Source organism: Ochotona curzoniae, unplaced genomic scaffold, assembly GCF_017591425.1.
Source record: "Ochotona curzoniae isolate NIBS_2020 unplaced genomic scaffold, NIBS_Ocur_1.0 contig_3819, whole genome shotgun sequence".
Taxonomy (NCBI): domain Eukaryota; kingdom Metazoa; phylum Chordata; class Mammalia; order Lagomorpha; family Ochotonidae; genus Ochotona; species Ochotona curzoniae.
The window spans coordinates 46,140,665-46,146,664 of NW_024466004.1; positions in this window are offsets into that span (position 1 = coordinate 46,140,665).

Sequence of the window (6,000 nt, forward strand, 5' to 3'; positions counted from 1 at the left end):
AAGGAATGCTGCATATCAAACAGTGTCACATGTTCTGTAGTCTGCAGCTTTTCTACATTACTATTTTTTTCTGCATTTGGAGGGTATCAACTTATGTTGCTTTCATATTCCCTACTTGCATGAAAAAACCAAAGCCATGACATAACCAAAGATTTCCCATGTAGCTTTTAAGTTATGCCTTCTGCTACTGACATTCTGCACAGCCCATAAGCTTTTCTGTTATTAAAAATCTTCGTGAAGTTATTTATAAGCTGTCTCACAGGAATTCCTTGGCAGCCACAGCAATACATCTGACAGAGATGATGATAGAAGTGTGCAGAAGGGGAAAATTGAGCAATGGCTCCTCCTTGCACCAGAGACTATAATGTAGAGACAAAAGCAGCCAGTAGATTAATCCTTTCTAAGTATGTCAAGCTTCACAAAGCCACATAAAGTAAGGCCATATCAAGAAGAAGCAGGTCCGTATTCAACTCTCAAATGCCTTTGCAAAACACCTTTTCATTTCTTGGAGGCTTCTTTAGGAAAATATTTAATACTTGCATCTTTCACCATAAACTAATAACTAAGACATGTCAAATCTTTGTCTACCTCTGAAGAGCACCAACTGTTGCTTTTGCTGCCTCTTGGTTCAATTATATTTCTGAGCTGAATTCTCTTGAATTATTAAGGTTAAATGCTGCTGTTCTATACTAAATTTTAGTTATTACTGTCAGATTTCATTTAATTTAAACATAGAATGGACATGATTTATTTAATATAGATTATCTAGGTTAAATATAACATAATCATTACTATTTCTATAATATCACCTGTGGTTAAAATTACCATTTAATGTATGAATATCATGCACATATATAGTACTAGATCTATTTTTTCCCTTTTTTGGTTATGCAACATAATACTAAAATTTTAAAAATGACAAATACTTTAGCTCTGTTTTTCAAGTGTGGAAACTGAATTTCACACAGGTTGTCTAAACATAAACTGTTCATTGACTAACAGAGGAAACCCAGTTTTATTTAGCTCCAAAGGTAGCATCCTATCCATCAATACTGATCCTCACCACAAGTGCTTTATATTAGGATTTAAGGGCTCTATTTTTCTACTATACTTACTTATAAGTTTAACACATAGTTTCTGAAACTCTGGCACCAGACAACAAGCAGACAGGTGACACAATGGGGAAGAAAACTGACTTGAATCACACTCTTAAGAGAGCTTACAAACCTCCAGTTACACAAATAAACAGAAATGTCCGCTGTGACCAGGACTATGATGAAACACCATGATTTTAAGAAGACAGGTGTTTACAACATTTCTCGTGATGTAGAATAAAAATATTTTCACTAACAGGGAAAGAGTCAGTGACCAACACTATGTTGGAACAAGATGAGGCTGAGAGACATGTGTGAACAAGAGGGTGGAAAGCAAAGAACACTGTCCCTTAGACTGAACGCAGTCTTTCTAGGAATCAGAAACTCAGATTGGTAGCATTAACCCACATCACTAAGGTTCGATCTGTGATGCCTTATCTTAATGTAGAAACAGAAAAGCTTTTCAAAATCAATTTAAAAATTAGTTTGTTGACAAAGTGATCATCAAAGTCTTATATTTCATAAAAACTGGAAATCATTTTTTCAGAATTATTCCTGATACCAAAATAACTTAAATATGTGTTAAGAAAAATCACAGCAACTCTTGCTCATCATCTTGTCACTCTATACTTCGTTGTTACCTGATTTCCAGGGATTGCTTACAGTTTTAGAGCAGTTCTCCAGAACTGTTAAAGAAATCTAAACAAACACAAAATAACTACGTTAAGAAAAATAAATACTTGAGGGTACTTTAAAAAGTTCCTGGAAAAATCAAATTAAAAGATAAATATTATGGTGCAAAAGAGCTTTAAATTGATGCATAGATTTTTCAACAGCAACAAACATTTTCCATAGACTTGGTGAAAATCTCTCACGTGAATGTATTCAAATAAAGCCATATAATTGTACAGCTGTTGGAATACATTCATTTCTTGCAAAGTAAAGAAATTTGAACTAGAAAATATAGCTCAGTTTAATGGAGTCTTCCAATATATCATAAAGTAAACAATGTTTATATAAGACTCACATCCTGTATTCTTTCAAATTCTTCTCAAGTAAACTGTACTTTAAAAATCATTGTGTTTATTTATCAATTTAATACTTAAGAGCCTCTAAAGGGCAGAGCAAGAATGGTGAGATCATTAACCAAGCATCTAAAATATCATTGTTTGAATCCATCAATGAAAAGCTGAATCAGCGTTCTTGCCTAGAGCCATTTTGTAAGGTCTTCGTCTTTCCTCAAGGTTCAAAGTTTGGATGCTTTCAAGATGTCCTTCTTATCTGGAATTTAATGAAGTGTTTTCTCCTCTACTATTAGATTTATTTCAATGTGACATATTTGAAATATGCCCCATTCCCTCTGTTCTATACACTGTAATTCCTTAGGGTCACAGGTGGTTCTTTACAATCTTTTATACAAAATACTGTACTTCAGGCTATTTGATGACCTATAGGTTGTACTTGTCTTCATAATCTAATTTGATGAAGCCACATCTTTATTTTCCTGTTTATAATAATTAATCATACCTGTATGACTTTGGAGATGTGTTCCATAAATAATTGCAATAGATTTTCTTAGAGATAGCCAAGAATCACCTACTATAACTCATTTAGCCCATCACAGATTCTTAAAATGCACATACACAAAGCATGTAAAACATTAAGTTAAAATCAAACCAGAGCACTCCTTAGATTCAAACACACATGTGCATACATGTGTTAATTAAAATTATTCAATATATAATGCAGGAAACTTTCATCCTAAGCTTTGCACACTTATTTCTAGCCTGTGTACAATGCCTGCATAAACCAATGAGGAGAATCATAAATTCCCAGGAAGACCTAAGGCATAAGCCATATTATCTCTCCTGTGAAATTAATTACTTCTTCTGCTCTTTGACTTAAATCTCAGCTCTTTTTATAATCTCCCATATAAATTTTCTGCACTTACTCTTCAAGACAGCATCACATTTCCCTGATTTGCAATTGCTCTTACACATTCTGTAAAGCACTATCTTCCCAGAAGAGTTATATCCCTTCTCAGAAAATCATTGAAAAATAGAGGGAAAAGGCTGCTGATTGCCATTCTATTACAGTGGTAATGGCAATTTTTCTCTATTAAATAGGAGGAACGCAAAGAAGAATACAGTTCAAGTACTGCCAACCAGGCTAACCTACAGGAAATTATAAGGTAACATTTAGCTTTGTGTATTTATATATGGACATGGCATCAACTTGGGCCTGGGGGTTTAAACTTCCAGCAGCCTCCTGGCTGCTGGTGGGCCTCAGGACAGGGCATCTTGCTCGGATCCTGACTCCAGCCACCACGTGCACCTGGTAAGCTGTCCCCAGGTCTGCCTGGGCTCTGGTGCTGCTCCCTTCAGGGTGAGTACAACCAAGAAGGGAAGTCTACATGACTGGGTAGGTCCGGGAGCCCACCCACTGCCCTCAATGGACGGTGAATGGGATTGGGGAGGGGCACAACCTTGGGCCTGGGGGTTTGGACCTTAGGATGGGGCGTCTTGCTCGGATCCCGATTCTGGCCACCACATGCACATGGTGAGCTGTCCCCGGGCCTGCCTAGGTTTGGGGGCTGCTTCCTTCAGAGTGAGTACAACTAGGAGGGAAGTCTCCGTGAGCTGTCCCCAGGGTGGCCAGTGCGCCATTTGCTGCCAGGTTCTGCCTGCTGGCTGCCCAGCCAGGGAGCTCTGGGGTTTTGGTTCTTTGAATTGCTGCTTAGGTAGCTCCAGGTTGAACCCACTGTGCTTCTGGGATGTGAGTCAGTCCTAAAGAGTCCCAATGATAGTAACTCTTCCTTTGAAGAACTTGTAATCACTTAAAAATGCGGAGCACAAAATACCAGTTCATGCAAAAGCTAAAGGTCGGGGCTTGTCCAGCAGGATATCCTATTACCTGACATGATGATGGATCAGCAGATGGGTCACATTAGACATGGCCATGACATTAACCAGCACTCGAGAACCATATCCAAGGGTAGATTCTGTGGGCGATGTGTGGGCCACACCCTGTGGAAATTCTAGCCCCACTGGTTAGCTCAAGAGTTTGAGTGGGGATGGACTAAGCTAGGTGTGACCAAGGAGCCTGCCATCAATCACAGGTAGAGGAACCCGCAACAGTCTATACTGGTCAAGGCAGCAGCACCCAAATGTGCATCCTGAATAGGGCATGGGGTGGGCCAGGCTTCAACATTCACCAGCTCATACATGGCCAAATGGAAGGCCAGATTGCGCTGGGCACTGGCCTAAAACCTATTGGCATGTATGAGAATTGGGTCCTGAGGTGGATCAAGTGGAGGAACTTGGAAAACTCCCCTGGCAAGTCTTAGCCGCTGGTGAACATGTGGTCCAGACCTGGGGGTAGGATAAGCTGGGCAATTAGCTCCAAAAGTTGGCTAATGTGTAATTTGGTAATGAAACGTCATGTACTGAGCAAATCTTAGCCTACAAGCTAAACTAGAAACCAGCATGGAGCACAAGTCATGCCGAGCTAGGCTCTTGCACCTGCTAGTCTGTGCGTGTCAGGGACGCTAAGCCACAGAGACCGCAACAGGTGAGGGGATGAGCTAAGCTAAGTCAGAGCAACCACTGAAATGTGCGTGATCCATGGCTGGGAATAGACCCAGTTGGGGAGCTAAGGGGACACCCTAAACTGGGTTAAGGTTCCCACCTAGGGGCGCATGGGCTGGAATGGGGGCTGCGTTCTAATCAGGAAATGGTTGTAGTCTCCCTTGGCACTAGTGTGGACTGGGACTGGAAGCACCAGGCCAGGCCAGACCCCAACACCATCTGGTGTCCTGGAGGACCAGGGTAGATGTGGGATGGACTAGGCTAGATCTCAACCCCCTACTGAGCCATATGTGAGCCATGTGTGGGTATGGACGAGCCATGGCTGGGCTGAAACATCCAACAGCAAGGACCAGATTGAGTTAGAGGCCAGTCAGGAAAAGCCACTGTTCCTGCTAGGACAGGAGGTGAACTGAGTAGTACTGGCTCATGGACCCCCTGGTATGCACAAAATCTGGCATTGGGAGGGGTTCTGATGCACAAGCCTGGGCAACTCCTCTGGCAGGACACAGTCCCTGCACATAACCACAAGAAGCATGATAGGAAACAGCCCAGAATAGGCCATGGAAAGTTTCCCACTGGCATACACTTGGCATGGGTCAGGGGCAGAGCAGGCTGAATCAGTTCACATCATCCACTGGCAAATCTGAACCAGAACAGAGTGTGGGTCGGGCCAGGTTTGGTTGCGACAAAAACCAGTGCACAATAAGGAATTCCAAGGTGAGGTTGCCTGTACCGGATGTGACCACAGCATCCAACGAGCACACGTGAGAACCAGGAAGGGAGGGGGCAGAGCCAGCAGGGGGAATAAGGGAGCATCCCCTTGCCAGACAGCTACTCTCACTGGAGAGCATGGGCTGGGATGGGGACAGACCAGACTAAGCATGGCTACAACACCTGTGCACCTCATGTGGACTAGATCAGGGAAAAGCCAGGCTGGGCTGATTATTCCTACTGGTGCAAGAATAAATTAGAGTGGGTGAGGGTTGTTTGGGCTTAGCCGCAGCATCAGCTGGCAGAAGCTAGCACTGGGGGCTAATTCTGTCAAGTCAAACCACAGAACTATCTGAAGAGTGCATAAACCAGGAGTGAGAGAGACCTGGGAAGGAAATAGTGGGCTCTTCCCTCTTGGGTTACCACTCCCACTGAAGGGCACAAAAACTGGGATGGGGGCTGGGGTGGCTAGACACAGAGGCACTAAACAACATCCGTGCATCCGTGAGGGCTTGATTGTTGAGCTGGTTAGATGGAACTAAGCTTCAATACCCATTGACATGTATGAGAGCCAGATTGGATGTGGGACAGACTGGACTAATCTGCTG